Below are 23,563 nucleotides of genomic sequence, written 5' to 3'. Positions count from 1 at the left end.
CGTACTTTGACAAGCAGATCCAGCAGATCCGGGTAGGTTTTGAGAAACTGCTGAACCACGAGGTTAAGCACATAGGCCAGGCATGGTACATATGTGAGCTCGCCTTGCTTCAGAGCTGCCACCAGGTTCCGGCAATTGTCACACACGACCATGCCTGGCTGTAAAGTCAGCGGTGTCAGTCACAGATCTGCCTGCTTTTTCAGAGCTGTCAACAACTCTTCAGTGTTGTGCGGTTTGTCACCTAAGCATATTAGCTTCAGCACAGCCTGTTGCCGCTTGGCCGAGGCAGTGCTTCAGTGCTTCCAGCTTCTGACTGATGTGGTCATTTCGGAGATGGAGGCTGAAGAGGAGGAAGTGCAGTAGCTGTAGAATGTGGGGGCAACCCTGATTGACCCAGGGCCCGCAATCCTTGGCGTCAGAAGGACGTATTCCATCCCAAGGTCCTACTGGGTCCCGGCTTCCACTATATTAACTAAGTGTGCCGTCAGCGAGATGTACGGTCCCTGCCCACAAACACCTGTCCACGTGTCCGTGGTTAGGTGGACTTTCCCAGTAACTGCGTTGTTGAGGGCACGGCTAATGTTGTGGGACATGTGCTCGTGTAATGCCAGGATGGCAAACCGGGAGAAATAGTGACAGCTGGGGACCGAGTATCAAGGGACGGCCGCCCCCATCAGGTTGCGGAAAGCTTCCGTCTCCTTGAGCCTAAAAGGCAACATTGCGAGCGCAAGCATTTGCGAAATGTGTGAATTTAGTAGTGTGGCCTGTGGGGCGTTGGCTGCGTATTTGCGCTTGCGTTCCAAGGACTGGGGTAGGGACAACTGAACGCTGCGCAGGGACAAGGAAATGCTAGCTGATGGTGCTAGTTGAGAGTGTGCAACGACACGTGCATAGTGGGAGGCATCTTGGCATGATCCATGGGCAGGGGATTGGCATGCACGCACAACAGCGGAAGAAGCAGTGGTGTCACCCGCAGACACTGTTTCTGGACCCTGGGGTTCGGCCCACTTAGTCGGGTGCTTTGCTGCCATGTGCCTTATCATGCTGGTGGTGGTCAGGCTGGTAGTTTTGATACCCCTGCTGATGCTGGCCTGGAAGATTGTGCAAATGGCCTTTTTGGGGTTATCTGCAGAGTCTTTAAAAAACAACCAGACTCGGAAAGACCTAACAGTTGTACTGGCAACTTCAGTTGTACTGGCGTACGGGATACGCTTTCCCGCCTTGTGTCTGCGGCCACCACACTGCTTCTTCCTGCCTGTTGTGGTTCTACACCTCCCTCCCACTTTGTGCTGCTGTCCTCACTCTGCATGTCCCCCTGCCAGGTTGGGTCAGTTACTATATCATCCACCACCTGGTCGTCCACTTCCGCACCCTGGTCCTCCTCCTGACTTTCTGGCAATTGTGTCTCATCATCATCATCATCCACCTCTTGCGACAGTAATTGCAGTTTTTCACTGTTGCCTTTGTGTGACTGTGGTTGCTCAAATATTTGGGCATCGCTACACGCGTTCTCCTCTTAACTTGCTTGAAGCTGGCCGGGTGAGAGGCCCGAATCTACAAATGGAAAAGTGAACAGCTCTTCTGAGTGTCCAAGTGTGGGATCCGTTGTCTCTGGGAACTTGGCATGGTGGGAGGAAGGAGGATCAGGGTGAGGAATATGCGGTCCAGATTCACGTCTACTGAAACTTGACCGTGTTGAAGACAGGGTAGTGGTGGCAAAGTGACTGGAAGCATTATCTGCCATCCAACCAACAACCTTTTAACACTGCTGTGTGTTCAATAGTGGTGTACTGCGGTCCCCTAGTAATTGGGACAGGAAGGTCGAGCTACAAGATGCGGGTGTTTGTTATGGCACAATTTCAGCTTGCCCAAGGCCACGGCCTCCGCCTCTGCATGCACCATCACGTCCACTTCCCCGTCCCTTGCCACGCACCTTGCCCATTTTAAATGGAAGACAATATTTTCCACGTTCACTAGAAATGGCTGATTATGGAACGCAGTTATATGCAATACGTCTGACAGAGAACCACGGTTTTAAATACCAGGCCTGTAGTTTACTAATACTATTCTTCAGACAGACCTAGTGTGAATAGCTTGACCGACACACTGCAACAAAATGAAAATGGAAGCCAGAAATGGCTGATTTTGGAATGCAGTTATATGTGATACGTCTGAAAGAGAAACACTGTTTTAAATAGTAGGCCGGTAGTTTACTAATACTATCCTTCACAGAGACCTTGTGTGAATAGCTTCACCGACACACTGCAACAAAATGGAAATGGAGGCCAATATTTTCCACATTCAGTTCAAATTTCTGGATTTTTATCGCTGTAGTATGGAAAAGTTCAGGCTGTATTCTGCAGTGCTAACAAGCAAATGGAGCAGAAAAATGGTGTACACTGGATTGATTTTTAAGCAAATAACCATGATTAAGATAAAAAAAAATTGCTCTGGCCCCTGATACCTGGGGCTATGTCTAGAAATATTTGTCACAGCAGAATCAGTCAGAAGTTGAACATGCAATAGACCCTCTTGTGCGGTATCATGCACTGCAGTCTGCCACATACCCTGCCTGCCGAACTCCTGCTATCACCTTCACCACTGAAAATATGCAGCTGGATTAGTCCTCAGAAGGACTGTTAGTTCAGTTGGATATACCTATTCTAACTATAAACAAGTAAGTCTCTCACTGACTCAGCAGCAGCACCTCTCCCTACTCTGCCTGTTTCCGAAGTAGACTGTGACGAGCACAGCAGCGCCAGATCTTATATAGACCTGATGACACTATGTGGCCAGCCAATCACTGTAATGCCCACAACCAACATGGCTACGGCATTACAGTGCGTGGCAAGCAATCCCTGCATGTTCATTGGAGCTCTAAAGAGCGTTAAAGATGTAGGGCAGGAACCCGAGTTTCTTCCCGAACAACCCAGAAATACTCACTGAGCTTATCGAGCACCGTGATGCTCGGGCGAGTACCAAGTAGTGGAGAGCACGTTCGCTCATCACTATCGCTTACCCAATCTTCACCATAATGTGTCTCATCAGATTGAAGTTTCCTGAGAATCCAACGCTTTTCGTCACGCTCATGTACTTTCTTTTCAGAAATGCTGAGAGCGTTTTTCCACATATAAATAAAACTGTTCTCACAGTTCTATCTAGAACTTTACTAGTGATTGGAGAACTTTGACAACTTTCAAAACATCAATTCCAATGTTTTGCACATACTTGTTCACTTGGTGCAATCTGAGCAACACCGTTGCCCAAAACTGAGCCATGAACGCTGTTTCAAGTTTTTGCTGCTTGATGAGTATACCTCTAGCTTCTGCTCGAGTTCCTGATTTTTGGGTTTCATCACTTTCAAGGTATTTAGAGCATCTATGATGGCAGTAGATATGTAGAAGTCAAGAGATATGAGCGTAATGGAACACTTGGAATAACTATTCTACCGCCAAATCTGAAGTTTTCCTTTAACACATGGTTTATGCTGAGTGTGTGAGAGAGAAATAATAAATGCTCTTTGCCTGTGATTGAGCAAGACAGCGCAATCTGTAGAGATAGCAAGGTAAAACTACAACTCAATTTATTTAATGTATATGGATATAAGAATAAAAACAGCATTTTATATGGCCGTTTCAAAGAAAAATTTGTTAAATTTTGTATGTTATTTTTTCTGTATATACGCCCCCCCCCTGACTGCTGCACCCTAGGTCATGGCCTAGGTTGGCCTTATGGGAAATCTGCCCCTGTTAGTACCTACCAAGAGTGATCTAAGAAACGAAAACAGGTAAACCAGGGAAGGGTCATGGTCCTGCAGAAACTACAATCCAAATTTCTGAAAAATAATCCTGCTGGTGATGATAGAAATGTGTTAAAACAAGTAGTTTGCTGAGTGTCGGTCTGAGTGTTCATTCTGACCTCTGTCCAGGGCTGTAGAGTCAGAGTCGTTGGGAGTCAGGAAAATTGAGGCGTTGGTCTACACAAAAGTACCAGGAATGAGCACATGAGCATAAAAACTGGACCATGCAGTAATGGAAGAAGGTGGCCGGGTCTGATGAATCTCACTTTCTTGTACTCTATGTGGATAGTCGGATGTGTTTGTGTCACTTAGCTGGGGAAGTGTTGGCAGTGGACCATTCAGGATACTCTCAAAGCGTGTTGACCACAGAACAAAGCTTTAATTAGCTATAAACAGGTACAGATATGATAGGCTTTGTGGAATCAGGAATATACATATCTGAAGTGTCTCTGTGCAGCATCAGCAGGCTGCTTCTCCTCTCATGCACAGACACAGGAAACTGAACACAGTCACATGGTCTTTTCTGTGTGTGCGCCTCCGGGAGTTGTTTTTTTTTAACTTTATAGACAATACACAAACCTAGCGATAGAACATTTACATACACAGGAATGGAGTTGTTGCACTAAACATATTCCAACACCCCCACTCAACAACTACTTATCCTGGTTTTGTCATACCATCAGCAAACATCTTGTCAGACTTGCAATAAATAAACTCTAGTACATCACGTTCTACTAAGTCACGTAAGTGGTGATGTTTAACGTTGATGTGTTTAGTCCTTGCACTAATCTTCTCACTGCTGGCAAGTTTAATACATCCTTGGTTGTCCTCATAGATAACTGTTGGCTGAGCTAGTAGCTTGCCGAAATCTTCCAAAAGTTGTTTCAACCAAATAACTTCTTGACTTGCATAAGCAGCTGACACATATTCTGCTTCTGTAGAAGACAATGTGACTGACACTTGTTTTCTGCTGGACCAAGAAATTGAATTTTCTCCTAACTTGAACAAGTAACCACTTGTTGATTTCCGATCACTTGTATCTCCAGCCCAATCTGCATCCACATAACCTCTGAGAGTGAGATCTCCTGATGCAGATATTTTAAGATTTGAGTTTCCTTAAGATATTGTAGAATTCTGTTAGTTGCGTTCCAGTCTCTTTGGCGTGGCTTGCTTACATGTCGGCAGAGAATTCCAACTTTGGCTGTAATATCTGGACGAGTTGTGGTTGCTATATACAGAAGTGCCCCCACTGCTTGTCTGTAACTATCATTGGTGGGTAGCAGATCTTCTTCTCATTCCAACTTTAAGTAGGATGGATCCATTGGTGTTGACGCACCTTTGGCTTCTGACAGTCCAAATTGGTTCAGGATTGCGGAAATTTTAGAACTTTGAGAAGAAAACTCTCATCTTCCTCTCTTTGAATTTGGATTCCCAAATAATATGTCACATTTCCAAGGTCCTTAGTCTCAAAGCGCTAGTTGAGAATTTCACCTAGCTTTGTAATTTCCTTTTCATCTCGATGAGACATGTTTACATCGTCTACATATAGGAGAACATACATCCACTTCTTTGCTACAATTTTCGTATACAAACATGGATCAGCTTGAGACCCTTTAAATCCTTCATCCATAAAAACTTTGTTCATTTTTGAGTTCTATGCTCTTCCCGACTGCTTAAGTCCATAGAGAGATTTTTGCATTCTATAAACAAAGTGCTCTTCACCCTTTTTAATATATCCCTCGGGTTGGCTCATGTACAACTCTTCTTCAATATCACCATGTAGGAAGGCTGTTTTGATGTCAAAATGTCTCACTGTCATCTGTTGAACTGCAGCTACGGACATTAAAGTTCTTAAGGTGGTTTGCTTCGCAACTGGAGCAAATATAGCAACATAATCTTAACTATATTTTTGCGAGTACACTTTTGCGACCAATCTTGCCTTAAACCGGTGAACTTTACCTTCTGAGTCATATTTGTTTTTGAAGACCCACTTACATCTGATAGCTCTTTTTCCTTGTGGTAGCTCCGTAAGCTCCCATGTCTGGAGTTGGTGAAGGGACTCCATCTCTTCATTAGCGGCATTTATCCACTTCTGCTTCTCGTGGACAGGCAGTTTTTGCATCTCTTGCCATGACTGTGGCTCTGGCTCAGGAAGTGTTCTGACCATATAAGAAAGGCGTCGAGCTGGGATACCTTTGCTTGGTCTTTCTGATCTCCTGACTGAAGGTTGACTTGGTTCTTCTGTTTCTTTCTTGCTGGCTTCAGAGCTTATCCAGACTTCAGTGTTTTCTTTTTCAGTGTCTGGGTTTGGTGATTGAGATTCTTGTTCTTGTTTCTTGGCTTGAATGACTGGTGTAACTTCATGGAATTTGAGCGAAACTGAGTTCTCAACAATCACTACGTCTTGGCTGATTGTTACTGTGTTGGTCTCTGGGTGCAAGATTCTGTATCCCTTTTGAGCTTCGTTATAGCCCACCAGGACTCATTGCTTTGCATGTGATTTCCACTTGGAATGTTTTTCTTTGGAAACATACACAAACGTTTTGCTTCCAAATATCCTTAGGTGCTTCAGGTTAGGCTTCTCACAGTTCCATAGCTCATATGGAGTTTTATTTGTGGCTTTACCTGGCAGTCTGTTTTGAAGATAGCAAGCTGTCGTGATGTCTTCTCCCCAATACGTTGTAGGTAGATTCGCATCAAACATATTTCTTCCACTTTCACAGAGAGTGCGGTTCTTTCTCTCTGCAATGCCATTCTGTTCTGGGTTGTATGGGATGGTAGTCTGGAACACGATTCCATTCTTTTTCAAAATGGTTTGCACCTTACCACTTGTATATTCAGTCCCATTATCTGCACGCAGGGCTTTTGGAATTCTTCCAAATTTGTTAAATACTACGGCAAGATATTCTTCAAGTTTCCGTGGAACTTCATCCTTACTGTGAAGCAGGTAAGTGACTGTATATCTGGAGTAGTAATCAATAAATATGAGAAAATATCTCTTCTTGCTTGGAGTTTAAACACTCATTGGACCGCAAACATCTGTGTGTATCAAATCCAGTGGCTGTGCAGATCTAGTGGTGCTTACTTTAGGAAAGGATTTTCTGGACATTTTCCCTTTAAGACAGCTAGTGCACTTCATCATTTGACTACATTGCTTTATTTCCACACCATTTGCAAGTTGACCTAGCTTCCTTATTGCTTCTGGGTTTCTGTGCCCAAGACGTCTGTGCCATATATGGATACAGTTCTTATGCAGATCTTGTCTAACACTGTACACTCTTTCTTTGCATTTTAGCTGATAAAGCTCATTTGGGATTTTTCCTTCTGCAAGAGTGTGACCCTTCAGGGGATGTTCTGCTGGAAACCTTGAGTCCTGGTATTCATGTGGATGTGACACATACCACCTACCACCTACATTGTACAGACCTAGTTTACCTCTTCATGATACATGACAGTGGTATCCCCTAAAGGCAGTGCCTGTTTCAGCAGAATAATGCCGTAGCCAGAAAACAAAGATTGCTCAGTAATGGTTTAGGGAATAGGAGTTCAAGGTGATTACTTGTGTCCAAATTCCCAGATCTCAATATAATCAAGCAACTAGACAATGTGTGGAAAAAAGGAAAAACAAGGCCGATCCATTTCTCCAAAGTGTCCCAGAAGCCGTTTTTCAACACAACTCCATGCCATATGTTGCTTGTGGTACTGTGAGCAGCCTGTATGGTGTAAACCTACTACCATGCCCTGCAGCTTCGCTGGACTTGTCTCCGATTGAACACATCTGGGTCAATTGCAAAAGGAGCTGTCAGCAGCGGATCTTGATGATTTGTGTGCCAAAGTACATACGGCATTGTAGAACATTTCCTAGATAACTATTCATGCTCAGTCTAGTCCATAGGGGAACTGGTGAGACACCCAGTGGGCCTGTATTCAGGAGCCGGCCACGCATATGAACAGTGCTTGGCACAGTATACTTAATACATTATTTACAGACAAAGGCAGCATTTCATCATTCATTTATCAAACTACACAGTTTATTATATAGAAGTATAGGCAAGGTAATGAATGAGGGTCAGGTAATATTGTTAGTAGCTGAAAAGTGGGCCCCTAGCATCAATGATGTTACTGGGGGATCCTTAGCACTCCAGTCCGACACTGCAACCATTAATGACCTCACTGATAGCAGCCGAGGTGTAAGAGCTGGGATTTATGCATGTGGCGCTTACACTATTTTTGTTCCATTTTTTCATAATTGGCAATAACAGTAAAATATCTATCTATCCTGTGATTTCAAGAACTTTTCAATCTTATTATTGCAATTAATGTTGAGGAGAGTGAAAAGGTATTCAAACCCCATGAATTTTTCCAATTTTTTCACGTCACGCCCACAAACTAAAAAGTATTTTATGTCATACCAACACAAAGTAGCAAGTATTTGTACAAAGTAAAGGAAATGATACATGGTTTTCTAAATATTTTAAAAATATAAATCTGAAAATTGTGAGATGCATTTGTATTCCTGTAGTTTGATGTGCTTAAATAAAATCCTGAGTGACCCATTGCCTCCAGAAGTCACATAATTAGTAAATTGAGTCCACCGGTATGTAATTTCTTCTCAGTATAACTACAGCGGTTCTGTGAAGGCCTCAGAGGTTTGTGTGAGAACATTAGGGATCAAACAGCATCATGAAAACCATGGAGCACACTAGACAGGTCAGGGATAAAGTTGTGAAGAAGAGTAAAGCAGGGTTAGGTTATAAAAAAATAGCCCAAGCTGTGAACATCTCACGGCGCACTATTCAATCCATCATCCAAAAATGGAAGGAGTATGGTAGAACTGTAAACCTACCAAGATATGGCGTCTACCTAATCTGACATCCCAAGCAAGGAGAACACTAATTATAGAAGCAGCCAAGAGGTCCATGGTCACTCTGGAGGAGCTGCAGAGATCTACAGCTCAGATGGGAGAATCTGTCCACAGGACAATTATCAATCAACCATGGTGGTGGCAGCATCATGCTGTGGGGATGCTTTTCTTCAGCAGGGGCAGGGAAGCTGGTCAGAGATGATGGGGAGATGGATGGAGCTAAATATAGGACAATCCTGGAGGAAAGCATGCTAGAGGCTACAAAAGACTTGAGACTGGGTCGTAGGTTCACCTTCAAGCAGGACAACGACCTTAAACATCCTGCCATAGCTATAATGGATGGTTTAGATCAAAGCATATTCATGTGTGTGAACAGCCCAGTCACAGTCCAGACCGAAATCCCATAGAGAATCTGTGACAAGACGTGAAAATTCCAAATCAAAGACGTCTCCATCCAATCTCACTAAGCGAGAGCGAGTGTAGAAGAAGGGGCAAATAGGTCACCTCTAGATGTGCAAAGCTAGAAGAGACAGACCCCAAAAGACTTACAGGAGTAACAAAAGGTGGTCCTACAAAGTATTGACTCAGGGGGCTGAATACAAATGTACATCACAATTTACACATTTATATTTTTAAAATAATTAGAAAACCCTGTATCATTTCCTTTACACTTCACAAATACTTGTTAATTAGTTTTATTATATCACATAAAATCCCAATAAAATATATATAAGTTTGTGGGTGTAGCGTGAAGATCTGTATAATTCTTCTTTGATCAGAGCTTAATATACATAGTAGTTTGGATTTAAGGATGGAAGTCACGACACAATAGATCCTGTTTCAGACTCTGCCACTTACAATTATTGGCATGACCATTGATTGATTTTCTAAAACTGCAGCCGGTGACTGTTCACGTGAATATAATTCCCTCCGATATGTGATGTCATATAATATCATTTCTACCAACGTGTCCTGGGGCTGCTACAACAGAAAGCGCATGGGGTGACCATGTCCCAATCACACTCCATATACCCTCCACCATCTGTCAGATCCTTTGTATTTAGCTGTGATTAGCGTCGTCAGCCTTAATAATTCTACATGTACGTGCGGCTGCTCAATGTGCTCCTGTATAAATACTATGTGGGGAGAATTTGTGTAAAAAGGAGCTGTTCCTCAGGTCATCTTTCTTTTCTTATCTAGCGGCAAACAGCGCCTCCCACTCTGGAGGACTTCACAAGACCTGGTCACCTATTCATTTGGACTATCAGCATGTAATACCACACTTCTCCTGTAGTGGCCACTGCAGGATAAATGTGAAGCTACAGTATCTTCGCATTCTTTGGTATACAGAATATAGAATGGGCTCTTACTCTCCGCATTCTTAGCCGATTATATAGTATGCGAGCCGACAACCGTCTCCGGCTCCAATCACTTGGATTCTCTACTTTTTTTTTTTTTTTAAAAAAAGTCACAAGTGTAGAAAGTATCCTACAGAATACTGTCCACTAGTTCACAATGTGGAGACGGTTGTCGGCTCGCACACTATATAATCGGCTAAGAATGCGGAGAGTAAGAGCCCATTCTATGTTCTGTATACCACTCTATAGCACAGAGACTGGCGGCATAGTCCAGGAGACTTGTTTCCCCATAGAAATGGAGTAAGTCCACAAGGATCCCCACATATTGGGGGTACAAGGTGTCATTGCCTCTATTAGACGGTTGCGGTTGTTGGTGGGTAGAGATGGACGCCCAGTTATTATGGGAGGGGGTATAGAAAGGGTCAAGTCCCTGTTCTGTACTCAGGCCATGAATGTCTTTTGGACAAATTTAAAGAGTTAATAATTAATAATAAAAGTACCTCTCCATACAGACGCCTAATGTATATAAAAGCAGTAAGAAACAAAGATTTTGTACTAGGAGCAGAAGAAGAGTGCAACTAATAGCGGGTTATGTCTCCCATACAGGAGACACATGGAGCAGAGCTAATAATATGGTAATATGTCGCCTACGTGGTCCCACACGACTGCTGAGAAACCGAGTCAGGCACCTTACCTTACACATCACAATGCAAAAACTATATGATAACAATACTACTACTACTAATAAATAATAATAATAAAACATAGCAATATAATAATAATAATAATAATAAAACAATGTTACTTGTCAATTCATTCTGTATTGTACAAAGGTTTTGATATTGACTTAAAAATATTGAATAAAAAATAAATAAAAATTAAATAAAAAATATTAATAATAACAACAACATTATTATTATATCAATAGATAATAACAAACATTTTATCCATTAAGTTATCATTATTATTATCATTATCATCATCTATATAGACACTACCAGCATTCAATCTATTAAAATGGTAGTAATAATAATAATAATAATAATAATAATAATAATAATAATAATAATATTGGTAATATCAGAATATGCACAGACACTACCCAACATTAAATCTATTAAATTATTATTATATCAGAATATTCATAGACATTACAAATCATTCAATCTATTAATATAATAACAATAATAATAATAATAATATCAGAATATGCAGACACTATCCAATATTAAATCTATTAAATTATTACTATTTTTATCAGCATGTGCATAGACATTACCAAGCATTCAATCTATTAAGATAATAATAATAATAATAATAATAATAATAATAATAATATACATAGATTCTACCCATTATTAAATCTATTAAGTTTTTTTTCCATCAGCATATATATATACAATACCAAACATTCAATCTATTAATCTGGTAACGTGCCCAGTTATGGCTATTCTTTTGTCCATCGCCCCTGCGTTCATCCTGACATTACAGAGTAACCTCTTACACAGGACTGCTGCTGACCCAGCACCATCACATTGACCTAGAGACCCACATACAATGTTACACAGGAGCTCAGAGCTTGGATACAATCATCCAGTCTGGTTTCCCCAACAAGCAGAATATCAGTAATAAAGGATTATATATAATCAGGTCCATTATATGCAGATATGTAGCAGAGCTGAGTTTGCTTTTACATAGGACTGCAGGCAGGTAAAGCAGGTGAGTGGTTCCTTTCCCTCACAGCTCTCAGGCTGCACAGACACAGGACCAGGGCACATTCTGCACAGATGCCAGCTGGCACTTACTTGGCATGGAGCAGGCAGGGTGAGGGTGCAGCAGTGGCAGAGCTCTTCCCAGGATTCCTCCTCCTCAGCTCCTCCATTCATAAAGCCAGCAGCAGCAGCACAGAGCCCCAGGGCAGACAGGCTGCCAGGGTGACTGATGCACACATGGAGCTGTGCCAGCTGGAGCTCCTCCACCTCCACTCCATTGATAAAAGCCTGCAGAGGGGGCAGCAGCTGCAATCCCTATGACCATACAGAGAGAGAAGACAGAAGGTGCCACCCTGCAGCCTGTGGTGGGTATGGAGAAGGTAGAAAATCAGCAAACTCAATGATGTGAAGTAACAATGTGACAGCAATGGAAAAAAAAAGGCTCAGCATCAGCAACAGACAGGGTAGCAATACCAAAGATCGCCACAAGAGGGCGCAGCTGAATGTTACATAATATTACAGCCACTTATAGGATTCTTAGAGAGCAGTGCCAGGATGGAGAGGACAGGGCACTGCTAGAAAACAGCTTCCCTGGGGGGTGTAAGGGATGCAAGAGAAGTGAAGTTACATGTAAAGCTTTTCTTATCTGCCCCCCTCCCCCTAGAATAAATATCAGACAGAATGTGGCTCTGCTCATACATCCCTACATGTGGATAAATGGGATATTGTGCGCTGTGACAATATTGGCGGATAAGAATGATGTGTTCAGTTCCTACCAGCAGGCTCCTTCTTATATTTCCATATGTTGTATATAAAGTATTATTCCTTCTATACAGAGCGAATATAGAGACCTGCAGGGAAGCGGCACGGCAGGGTGGAGAGGGGCCGCAAGGGGCTTTATGAGTCTGTCTGCGCTGCTTCATAGTTCTAAGAATCAATTCCAAGGAGACTTGAGATGCATCACGTTCTGCTCCGCTCATTATAGTCTTTTCCCCCATAAATAAAGCTGGAGTGCCCCCATAAACAGTACGAGAGTGACAGCAAAGCAGCCTACGTATATAGGGAAAGGAGAGTGGTCCCGATATACAGGTGCTTCTCACAAAATTAGAATATCATCAAAAGGTTAATTTATTTCAGTTCTTCAACACAAAAAGTGAAGCTCATATATTATATAGAGTCATTACAAACAGAGAGATCTATTTCAAGTGTTTATTTCTGTTAATGTTGATGATTATGGCTTACAGCCAATGACAACACAAAAGTCATTATCTCAGTAAATTATAATAATTAATAAAAAACAACTGCAAAGGCTTCCTAAGCATTTAAAAGGGTCCCTTAGTCTGTTTCAGTAGGCTCCACAATCATGAGGAAGATTGCTGACTTGACAGATGTCCAGAAGGCAGTCATTGACACACTCCACAAGGAGGGTAAGCCACAAAAGGTCATTGCTAAAGAAGCTGTCTGTTCACAGAGTGCTGTATCCAAGTGACGCGCCCCTGGGCCTTCTGTGTCGTGCGGCATCGCGTGCACGGGGGCTTACCCGGAGCCGGATCAGATGGGGGTAGTAGTCTCGTGGCGGTGACCCGGTCCGTGCCCAGGGAGTCAAACTAAGTGGCGAGTCTATTAGCAGTAGATGTTGGATGACTACGCCACCCGTTGAATGCAGCTTTGGAGCTGCCGCTGCAGGGCAGACCGCTGAGGCCGGTGGAAGGATGGTGCAGCGGGGATGGTATAACCCCCAACGGAAGGGGTATGGCCTCAGGGCAGCCGACGTGGATGATGGGGGTAGCAGGAACCACTCAGAGACGATGCGTGTAGTTCAGGGTCTTTACTGGTGACAAAGATAGACCCTCCCGGAGTACTTGCTAGCGATCGGGGCCTGGTCAGTCCTTGAGCAGATGGGATCTCCCCTGGCCAGGCGGAGTTGTAGGCCTTCCCAGCTAACTGTACTCTTCTGGCTACCTTGCTAGAGGCGGGTAAAAGTAGCCCACGTCCCTGAGTGTACCGTGTGGTGCTCACCCGTATGGCCGGTGACTCGGGGCCTTCTAATGGCTTCCGCTCCACGATGGCGGTGCTGGTCCCACGCGTGTGACCGTGCCTTCGGGTTTCTGGGCCAGAGGACCTGCAATCCCCTGCCGGTCGGTTTCTGCTGCTGGGTAAGGATTAGTCCCCACAGCCTCGGACTCCGGGTCCGGTGATAACTTCTCAGTCAGGGCGAGCTCTGCAGCTGCCAGCCCCTGACTCCTTGTAGCACTGCTCCCACAGAGCTCCTGTTGTTTCTTCCCATGCTGCTTCTCTTCTCTACTTCTGGCATGGCCCAGGAGCTGGGCCCAGCCGGAGCCACAGCTCCCTGTCAGCCCTCCTGGCTGAACTCTCCCTCTGAACTCTCTAACCCTGCCTCAGCCCCAGGTTTATATAGGGGAAGTCCTTCCCCTCCCAGGACTGGGCAGGAGGTGTGGCATGCATAGGATTCCTGACCAAGAGACCTCCCACCTGCTCTCAGACATAACATTGCATTACTGTGGAAACCAGACCCCTGGGGTGCCACATTCCCCCCTAGTGAAATTTAGTACTCCGGGACTAAACATATTTTTTTTAGAAAGACATAACAGGGTATAAACAATAATAATACAATAAGAAAAACACATAAAGATGGTTACGGCGTGTCCGCAACCGGGTGCAGTTTTTGAAGAAAAGTAAGGTGTCCATTTCACCAAAACAGGGAGACGTAACCAGGTAGGGGTCTGTCCTGCCCCGAGTCCTTAACAGTCTTTAGTCCGTCCTGGGTTACGCTCCAACTATGTACAAAGGATTCCCGGCAAATCCACCAAAGACTCCCATAAATTACTAGAAACACATAATTATACACAAGATATGGCCGCTCTCAGTCCTCGGCCAGTGGGGATAAGGAATGGCTGCTCACAGTCCTCAGCCTGGTTTAAGATAGGGGCACATGGGGAACAATTCACTAATCCCAACGGGGACCATATTTTAATTAGCAGCAGTCCTTGTACCCTTACGGGTAACTATTTACAGCTCTTTATTCACGCTACTTCCCTTCAGTAGCTATGTCCTCTTTGTGCTCCCTCCTGAGGGTAGTCCTCAGACCCGTCCGGGTCCTCTTGGCTTTCCTCGTATTGGTAGTACTGCAGCTCCTCCTCGGTTAGCTGGGTTAGTATCTCTGCGACAGTCCTCCTCCCAGGTGGCCAGGACTTTACCTCCCTTTGGGCTGCCCCGGTTAATTGGGCCACCAGGATGCTCACTTTTTGCTCCTCTGTGAGGGGGTACACCTGGAAGAGGCTATCCAGCTTTTCTCTAAAGTCATGCAGGGTATGTGACTCCCCTGAGTACTGGGGTAGCCAGGCTGCCCCCGGGATATAGGGCATGGTGAAAGGCATGACCGCAACAGCGGTGGCGATGGCGGGGGTTGAAGCGGTGAAGCTCTCCTCCGTATCCGACATCCTTCTCCCCCCTAGTGGACCATGGCCTACCTTGCGATGATCCTCTTCCGTAGGCCGCGGCTCCGCAGTGGATCGTCAGGGTTGAGGACCTTCCGTCGCGCTCCTGTGACGTCGGCGTCTGCTGGGCTCCTTCCAGGACCTTACGCAACGTCCGGACGTGAGGCGGGGCTTCAGTTCTCGCGCGCTTTCGGAGTCCACGCCCCTCTTCTTCCCGCGCGGCGTCCTCAAGATGGCGTCCAATGGCGGGAAAACTCCACGTATGGCGGGAAGAAGGCCGAAGATGGCGCCGGATGGCGGGAAAACTCCACCGATGGCGGGAAGGAAGCGGAAGATGGCGCCGGAATCTTCACCACAGGTAAGTTTGAACAGTCTTTTTCAGGCACGCAGTACCCGGTGGTTGCGGGCACGAAATCCTGCCGACTACGCCAAAAGTTGACGCGCCCCTGGGCCTTCTGTGTCGTGCGGCATCGCGTGCACGGGGGCTTACCCGGAGCCGGATCAGATGGGGGTAGTAGTCTCGTGGCGGTGACCCGGTCCGTGCCCAGGGAGTCAAACTAAGTGGCGAGTCTATTAGCAGTAGATGTTGGATGACTACGCCACCCGTTGAATGCAGCTTTGGAGCTGCCGCTGCAGGGCAGACCGCTGAGGCCGGTGGAAGGATGGTGCAGCGGGGATGGTATAACCCCCAACGGGAGGGGTATGGCCTCAGGGCAGCCGACGTGGATGATGGGGGTAGCAGGAACCACTCAGAGACGATGCGTGTAGTTCAGGGTCTTTACTGGTGACAAAGATAGACCCTCCCGGAGTACTTGCTAGCGATCGGGGCCTGGTCAGTCTTGAGCAGATGGGATCTCCCCTGGCCAGGCGGAGTTGTAGGCCTTCCCAGCTAACTGTACTCTTCTGGCTACCTTGCTAGAGGCGGGTAAAAGTAGCCCACGTCCCTGAGTGTACCGTGTGGTGCTCACCCGTATGGCCGGTGACTCGGGGCCTTCTAATGGCTTCCACTCCACGATGGCGGTGCTGGTCCCACGCGTGTGACCGTGCCTTCGGGTTTCTGGGCCAGAGGACCTGCAATCCCCTGCCGGTCAGTTTCTGCTGCTGGGTAAGGATTAGTCCCCACAGCCTCGGACTCCGGGTCCGGTGATAACTTCTCAGTCAGGGCGAGCTCTGCAGCTGCCAGCCCCTGACTCCTTGTAGCACTGCTCCCACAGAGCTCCTGTTGTTTCTTCCCATGCTGCTTCTCTTCTCTACTTCTGGCATGGCCCAGGAGCTGGGCCCAGCCGGAGCCACAGCTCCCTGTCAACCCTCCTGGCCGAACTCTCCCTCTGAACTCTCTAATCCTGCCTCAGCCCCAGGTTTATATAGGGGAAGTTCTTCCCCTCCCAGGACTGGGCAGGAGGTGTGGCATGCATAGGATTCCTGACCAAGAGACCTCCCACCTGCTCTCAGACATAACATTGCATTACTGTGGAAACCAGACCCCTGGGGTGCCACACAAGCATATTAATGGAAAGCTGAGTGGAAGGAAAAAGTGTGGAAGAAAAAGGTTCACAAGCAACCGGGATAACAAAAATATATAAAACCACTGTGCTGATGTACTGAGAGGAGTAAATGAGGATTACTGGGAGTAGTAATGGAAGAATATACAAATGTTGATGAATATTAATATTTTTATTTTTATTGTGAACCAATATTAAAAATGTTATGGATACATATTAGTATTAAAACAAGGGTTAAAAATAGTGCATTGGGTAATTCCTCCAGGGATCCAGAGCTGTTTGGGACCTGTAGTGGGACAAATAAGGACTATGATTACTGACCTGTATAGGTTAGTTGATTCTCTGTAGAACTACTGGGCATGTGTTTACCTGGGATGTCAGGAGGATCTTATTAGAAGATGAGGAGGAGAATACGAGCGGAATAATAGATCTTCTTATTAGATGAAATATTGGAGTGATTGCTGTAATAAAAAGAATTTTATATTTAAACACCAGTTAAATCTTCCTATAGATGACTCTATAGTGATGGTTTACATAAAAGAGCGTAATCCTAGATATTGGTTAAATACCCAGGGGTGTGTCTTCAGTTGATGAGTATATGCTTCTGTGGGGTTATGGAAGCTTAATTTGGGTTAAAAAAGCTGGTAGAGCCTGTGGTTTTAGAACGATAAATAGAAATTAGGATTATAATTATAATTATGAACTATATGGGGCTTTTAATGAATGAATAGGGGTTTACCTGGTATAGTTCAGGTAAGCTGGTGGATGCATAGAAACCTGATCGGGGTGTTTATTTGGATCTGTAGAGGTAGAGCAACAACCTGTGTGGTAGGTAGTAATCCCCGTCAGATGAACCCTAAAACCAGGGGGAGTAGCTGTAGGTTGAGCTGCCGGCTGATGGCTGGTGTGGGTAGCTAATGAGAAAAAAAGGGGGGGTTATTCAATAAACATGAGTAGAAAACATATATTATGGGGAAGTATATAAGAGGAAAAACCTCTATGTGTCCTTAGTGTTCAAAGTTCAACGCCCGTTGGTGATACAGTTCAGTACCTTAATGTATAGCCAGGGCGTCTGATGGTTGCCTTGTAATATCCAGTGGTTCTGGTCACTCAGTTGCGGGGAGCATACTTATCTTCCGCTTGAATCTTGCTGGGTGAGCAGAGAAAGAAAACGAGATGCAGGAGAAAAGAGGTGTCGGGGTCCCGGTCGGAGACTCCGACACCACAATGTAGCGTACGGCGTGCAGCGAGCGCTTCCGGGAGGACGCGCTGAGAGAGAGCGAGAGGACCTTCGTGCAGGGCCTTGTGTGACGTCACGGGTAGCGATCACGTGCTACCAGCAGCAGAGAGGACCAAAAAGTCTTTTCCTACGCGTTTTGGATACGCGGTATCCTTCATCAGGGATAGCCTTTGGTCTCCTGGTCCTGTTTAAGTATCCTTCCAATCAGAGGGTAACGATTAGCAGGTGTAGTTAATCAAATGCAAGCAATTCTATAGCGCAGTTGAGACCTCTTGGTTTCAAAGAGTCCATTTCATATATCCATTTCGTTTCATTTCTTGACATCTGATTGATGTAGTTCCCTTTTCTCCAGTCTTTTTGTATAAGCTGTATACCTGTCACTTCACTTCCCAAAATTGAGCCATCATGTTTGTCTTTAAAATGTTTAGATAAAGGGTGGCCTTCAAATTTATTTCTGACATTTCGTAAATGCTCACTTAGTCTTTTTTTCAAGGGGCGGATAGTGCGTCCTATGTAGAGTTTTTTACAGGGACATTTAAGCCCATATATCACTCCCTTGCTAGTACAAGTTATAAAATCTTTTATTGGATGTTCGATCTTTCCATGGGAAATGGTGTTTTGTTTTTTAGTCTTTAAGGTTTTACAAGCTGAGCATTTTTTGCATGGGAAGAAGCCGGGCGGCTTATGAGAAAGAGAGATGGGTGGATGTGTTATTGTTGGAGCTACCCTATTGCCAATATTTCTCGCTTTCCTAAATATAAATTGAGGATATGGCGGTATTAATTCCCCCAATATTTGATCATCCTTCAGTATGCCCCAATGTTTTTTTATGATGTTTTTGAGGATGTAGACGTTTGAGTTGTATGTAGTTATAATTGGGGGAATGTCCATTGTGGGTCTGTCTGATTCCTGTTTCTTATCCATAAGTATGTTTGAGCGAGGTATTTTGCTTACTTCCTCTTTGGTTTTGTTGAGGAATACTTCATTATATCCTTTGTCAATAAATTTCTGTGTTAGTATGTCTGCTTCATTTGTGAAGTCTTGGTTGTGAGAGCAGTTTCTTTGAAGTCTCAAATACTGGCTTCTAGGTACATTTAGTAGCCAACTGGGTAGATGGCAGCTGTCCATATGAATCAAACTATTTGTGTCAGTAGGCTTAAAGTGTGTCCTAGTGCATAATCGTCCTCCGTTTATAAAAATGTTAAGATCTAAGAAACTAATTTCTTTCTGGCTTGTGGAGGAAATAAAATTTTAATAAAAATCATTTTTATTAATATCAGTTAAAAAGGTGTCCAAGGAAGGACGGTCTCCTGACCAGATGAATATAATATCATCTATAAAACGGCGCCATAGGACCAGATTCGCACATAGCTTACCATTTGGGTATATGTTATTATGTTCCCACATGCCTACGTATAAATTTGCATAACTTGGTGCGAATCTGGTTCCCATGGCGGTCCCCCATCTCTGTGTATAGAAGTTTTGTTCATATTTAAAAGAGTTATGATTTAAAATAAAAAGCATACAGTCCTTGATGAAGTCGATTTGGGTATTTGGCATATTGCCAAATTCCTTAAGAAAAAAACATGTGGATTGGCAACCTTTTTCGTGCTGTATTACCGTGTACAAGGAGGTAATATCTATGGTTCCTAGGATGTAATGGTCCTGCCATTGGATTTGACTGAGCAATTGTAGTGTGTGTTTAGTGTCCTTCAGGTGGGCCGGTTGTTGGGGTACTAGTTTTTGGATGTGGCAGTCAACATATCTGGATAAATTTGAGGTCAGGCTCTGGATCCCTGAGATAATTGGCCTACCTGGCGGGTTTTCCAAGGTTTTGTGAATCTTGGGTAGATGGTAAAACATGGCAATCCTAGGGAATGGAGTATTTATGTAATCAAATTCTTGTTTATTAAGAAAGCCCATTTCGAGGCCCTTCTTAATCAAGATTTTCATATCTTCAAGATGATGTTTAGTGGGATCATTGCTTAGTAGCTCATAGGTACGTGTGTCACTTAGTAGCTTCATAGATTCTGCGTGGTATTGTTCATAGTCCAGCACGACAATGCCACCTCCTTTGTCGGCTGGGCGTATGACCACGTTTTTATTTTTGGACAATTGTTGAATGGCTTTTTGTTCGCTGGCTGTGAGGTTATATTTATATCTGAGACATTTTTTGTCACTTGTTTTCCTGATATCGTCGATCACATTTTTTTGGAAGGTTTCAAATGCTTCTGAGTATTCATGAGTAGGGTGAAATTTAGATTTCTTTTTCACATTCGTATGAATGTATTGGGAAAACATTGGATTGGGTGGTGATGCTGTATCCGGTTGTTTGTTTTTAATAAAATGCTTTTTAATAGCTAATTTTCTCATAAATTGTTTGACCCCTAAAAAGGCATCAAACTTATTAAACCTGGTGGCGGGCGTGTATTTGAGGCCTTTATTTAATAATTGTATTTCGTTCGGCTGTAACTGATATTTGCTGAGGTTGTAGATGGTAGTAGGGGGGGGGGTGGAGGTTTTCCTTTTCTTTATCTTTATCTACCTTCTGAGATTGTATCTTTTTTTTGGAGAATTGCCCCCCCCTACAGCCTCTTTTCCGTTTCTTTGGTTGCCCCTGTGAAAAAAATTAGTAGTCGATTGTGTTTTTCTGACTTGCGGGCCTCTGGTTTTGTCCTGGGGTCTGGTGGTGGTTTTATTGATCCTGTTGTTAGGTTGATGAGTATTATTCAAAGCATAGTTAGAGGTCGAGGGTAGGGGTAAGAGGGGAGAGGATTCTTCTAGCTGTTCTAAAACCTCGAAACGGTTTTGAGTGGAAATGGGGGTGTTGGGAATGTTAGATTCCGAACGGATAGTATCCCCTTGTGCTCTTTGGGGGTGTCAGGGCCATTTTCCATTGTTTCATTGTCCGGGGTAGGATGTATAGAGAAGTCTTCTTCTGGGTCGTCAAGGCTTATTGGGCTATTTGGTCAATGATCTGAAATTCGGTTATTGGTGTTGCAGAGGTGGACTCTGGAATTGAGTCTCTGCCAAATTTCCTTCTTTTCTTTTGAATGATTTCTTTCTCTTTACTATTGATTCTTAGTTTGATGCTATTAGATAAGTGGATGATCTCAGGGTGGTTGTAGTAGGGTTTGATTTCTCTAAAACGTTTAGAGATTTTTATTTTACTATCCATTAGATGCTGTTTCCTTTTTTCGATAATAAAGACTACTGCTTGTTTAGAGAAGGATTTAAGCATATCCTCCCATTCTTATAATGTAGTTGGGTCGCCAATATCTCCTGAGAGAGGTTTAGTGATGAGAAGGCCCTTAGGGATGATGTTATGCAGAAGATATTTTTCCAAAGTGGCAACCTCCCAGAGATCTCGCATTTCTTTTAGAAGCAATTGCTCTAATACTCTTAAGGATTCTTTGATAGGGTTTAAATTGCTGGTTTCTGTATGGGTAGGTCTCTGTTGACATGCTGTATTAAAAAAACTTTTGATCTTATAGATTCTGTCTACTCTGTCTGACCATAGGTCACCCATATTGTTGGTGGGGGCACCGGTTGGTCTGGTTAGGAGTGAAGGGGTGTTATCCTTGTTTTTGGATTGTTAATAGAAGTAGGAAGGACTTACCTCTAGCTGCCACCTGTTATGCACACGCCCGGGCTAAGCGGCGTGTGCGTGGGATTGGTAGTGATTCCACTGGACCGTGCCGGAGAGTGAATGCCTGGAGGGGCGTGACTAAGTATTCACCCGATCCGACCAGGGTCGCACGACGGCATACGACGCCAGTGCACCAAGGAGGAACCGAGCAGAGGGACCAGGTGCTACTCCAGGACAGACCCCGGACACGGCTGTTGACCCACACAGGGGAATACAGGAACAGGCTGGTAGGCTGGCACACAGACTGGAGGGTATAGGCAGGCACGACTGGTATGCAGGCAGGCGGGTATGCAGGCAGGGGGGTAAAGGCAAGCACAGCTAGAGTGCAGACAGGGAGGCACTAGCAGGTAGGAACACAGGCGGGATAGGACCCAGTACACACCGGGACTCAGGAACAATACAGGCAGAGGGTTACAGGCAAGCACAGCTAGAGTGCAGACAAGGCTGAGCAGGGAGGACAGGGCTCTGTTCACACGGAACAGACAGGAAGGGAAAGACAGAGCCAGATACTCACACAGTACTTGCAGAGAAAACAAGCAGGAGTTAGGTACGAGTTCAGACTCTGCAGAAAAAGGAAGGGAACGGACATAGAGGCAAAACAGGTAAAGGACAGGAGAGTGTTCAGACTGGAACTGAGTGTACGGCGGAGACCGACACTGCAGCGGGATACAGGAGCGGGTCTGGGAATACGGCCCCCAGAGAGGCGGAACGAACAGGCAAGGAGCGTGTTCAGACAGGACAGACAAAAGAACACAGAAAGGACTCAGTTCAGACACGGGAACTAATACCGCAAAGCAGGAGACATACAGGACATAGTTCAGACACGGGAACTAATACCGCAAAGCAGGAGACATACAGGACACAGTTCAGACACGGGAGCTGATTACCGCAAAGCAGGAGACATACAGGACTCAGTTCAGACACGGGAACTGATACAAAAAGCAGGAGACATACAGGACTCAGTTCAGACACGGGAACTGATACAAAAAGCAGGAGACATACAGGACTTAGTTCAGACACGGGAACTAATACCGCAAAGCAGGAGAAATACAGGACTCAGTTCAGACACGGAAACTGATACAAAAAGCAGGAGACATACAGGACTCAGTACAGACACGGGAACTAATACCGAAAAGCAGGAGACATACAGGACTTAGTTCAGACACGGGAACTAATACCGCAAAGCAGGAGACATACAGGACTAAGTTCAGACAGGCCTGGAAATACAGCCTCCAGGAAAGGCAGACGAGGAAACAAAGACGGGACCTGGCACCTTCAGAATGCAAGCACACACTGAAGGAAACACTTATGCTCAGGCAGGGATAGAAGGGAGCTGCTGAGCTATATACCAAGTGTCAGACAGCAATAGGCTGAGGACGCACAAGGGGTGTGACCCACAGCAGGTACAAAAAGCAGGAAGTGATCGGGCGCCGCCCTTAAGCAGCAGAGACAGACACAAACAGACAGCATGGAGGGAAGCCAGAGAGACACTCTGGACAGGAGATCAAGTGCGCTCTCTTGCACAGTGGGAGATGGACCACCATGCAAGGACGCCGCCAGGTATGTTACAGTACCTCCCCCCTTACGCCCCCTCTTCTTCAGGCCTGCCAGAATCTTCCGCAGGGAATTCGAGGACCAGTCGTTCACTGGGTTGGAGGGGGACAGAGACTTGAGGGTAATCTCTGCTTCGAGGTACATCTTGTCAAGCTCACAGGAAAAAATAGACGGGTTATCAGGTACATAATGAGGAAAAGTCACTGTCTCTTTGTTATCTGGTGGTACCCCGGAGGATTCAGGAAACAACTGGAGGTCCTCCGCCGGGTCAGAAGAGTGCAGAGGCTCAGAGAAAACAACTGCTTCAGAGTACACTAGGTCGGACTCACTGGAGGAAGCAGGCGAGGTATCGGGTACCGAGTATAGGAAAGTCTCTGTCCATTCACCACCAGGTGGCACCCCGAGGGGTTCTGAACACAACTGGAGG

General features: G+C 45.0%; 1 protein-coding gene and 1 pseudogene across 1 annotated transcript in view; both read right to left on the bottom strand.

Annotated features, from left to right (window-relative positions):
- Nucleotides 1–12,171, bottom strand: part of LOC141163667 (histamine H2 receptor-like) — a 164,441-nt gene extending 152,270 nt beyond the window's left edge. Inside the window, exon 1 of the mRNA XM_073649170.1 lies at nt 11,827–12,171. The gene's annotated coding sequence lies outside the window, so the exon portion shown is untranslated. The remainder of the gene's footprint in view (nt 1–11,826) is intronic.
- On the bottom strand, nt 4,445–5,444 carry LOC141201163 (uncharacterized; annotated as a pseudogene).
- Nucleotides 12,172–23,563: the final 11,392 nt, after the last annotated feature.

This window comes from Phyllobates terribilis, unplaced genomic scaffold (genome assembly GCF_046119375.1).
Source record: "Phyllobates terribilis strain yellow unplaced genomic scaffold, ASM4611937v1 Scaffold_1__5_contigs__length_1240528914, whole genome shotgun sequence".
NCBI lineage: Eukaryota > Metazoa > Chordata > Amphibia > Anura > Dendrobatidae > Phyllobates > Phyllobates terribilis.
Note: the sequence above shows the minus strand (reverse complement) of the source record. Positions and strands in the feature narration are given on the sequence as shown.